Genomic DNA, 1331 nt, shown 5'->3' with positions numbered 1-1331 from the left:
TATATATATATATATATATATACATATATACACATATATATATTTATATACACATATATATACAGTTTTTCCCAAAAAATTGTATACACACTTTAAATAATTTTGAAGTAGGTGTTTATTAAAATACATTTCATTTTCAAAATTTAATAGAATCTGCAGACATTATTTTATTGTTTTGTTAATGCCTGTTTTCAAACTGATACCTGTTCTGATTCAGGCACTGCTGACAATGTAATGCAATGGGATCGCAAACATCACGAAAGAATTCGTTTGGTATTTGTGTGCATTCTCATTCAATGGCTGCTCTCAAATCAGTGACTGTTTCAGGCTCCATAGCATAGACTTTGTCTTTTAGGTATCCCCATAAAAAAAAAGTCTAGTGGTGTGAGGTCTGGTGAACACAGAGGGCATTCAACAAAACCCCTTCATCCAATCGTTTAGCAAGATCTCATCAAGGAAAGATCTAACATTGCTGATAATAAAACTCCCCATCTTGCTGAAAATAAAACTTCTCATCTTCAAAGTCTTCTCTAATGCTTGGCATGAGAGACTGTTGCAGCAAGTTCAAGTAAACAGTATCAGTCACTGTAGCATCAAAAAAGAATGGTCCAATTCATCCTCTTGATAAGCCACACTACACTAACTCCTGTTAAATTAACATGGTGTTCCACCATAACATGCGGATTCTTGAGTCCCCAGCTGGTGCAATTGTGACAATTAATTGAACCATTTAACTTGAATGTGGCGTCATCACTCCACACAATATTTGTTGGAAAATGTGCATCTTCTACACATTGTGCCAAATATCACTCGCAATACTGCATACTTCAGTCTGGATCATCATCATTAGTAGCATGGACTAATCTTGGAACATAGCTTTTCCATTGACAACGCTTCAAAATGCAGATGATTTTGAAATACCTACCTCACTACTCACTGCACAGATTTTCTTGGACTTTGGTGTTATGTTTCTAGCACTCCTTCTTGCTTTGTGGGGGTTGTTGATGTTCGTGGTCTTCCAGAACGCTTCTCATGGACATTCTGAACAGTTCCATCGACTTCAAACTTATTTCTAATTCGAGTGATGGTAAGTCACATTGGTGGATCTGTTTGAAACTCCCTCCTAAACTGTCTCTGTACTTTAACTGCATTTTCACACTTCCAGTAGCATTTTAGAATGAATTTCCTTTGTTCAAAGCTTAGTCTAACTACCATCATTAATTCCAGTGGGTTTCATTTGGAAAGAAAAAACATCAATTGAGTTATCAGCTGCTAAAGTGTCTATACATTCTTTGGGGACACCCTGGATATATGTATATATATATATATAT

The 1331-nt window shown here is 35.6% G+C and overlaps 1 protein-coding gene across 7 annotated transcripts in view; it reads right to left on the bottom strand.

Annotated features, from left to right (window-relative positions):
- Nucleotides 1-1331, bottom strand: part of LOC106881394 (F-BAR and double SH3 domains protein 2) — a 286511-nt gene that overhangs the window by 227908 nt on the left and 57272 nt on the right. The gene's annotated exons all lie outside the window — the stretch shown is intronic.

The sequence above is a fragment of the Octopus bimaculoides genome, chromosome 16 (assembly GCF_001194135.2).
Source record: "Octopus bimaculoides isolate UCB-OBI-ISO-001 chromosome 16, ASM119413v2, whole genome shotgun sequence".
Taxonomy (NCBI): domain Eukaryota; kingdom Metazoa; phylum Mollusca; class Cephalopoda; order Octopoda; family Octopodidae; genus Octopus; species Octopus bimaculoides.
The sequence above is the reverse complement of the archived record's forward strand: the minus strand, read 5'-3'. Positions and strand labels throughout refer to the sequence as shown.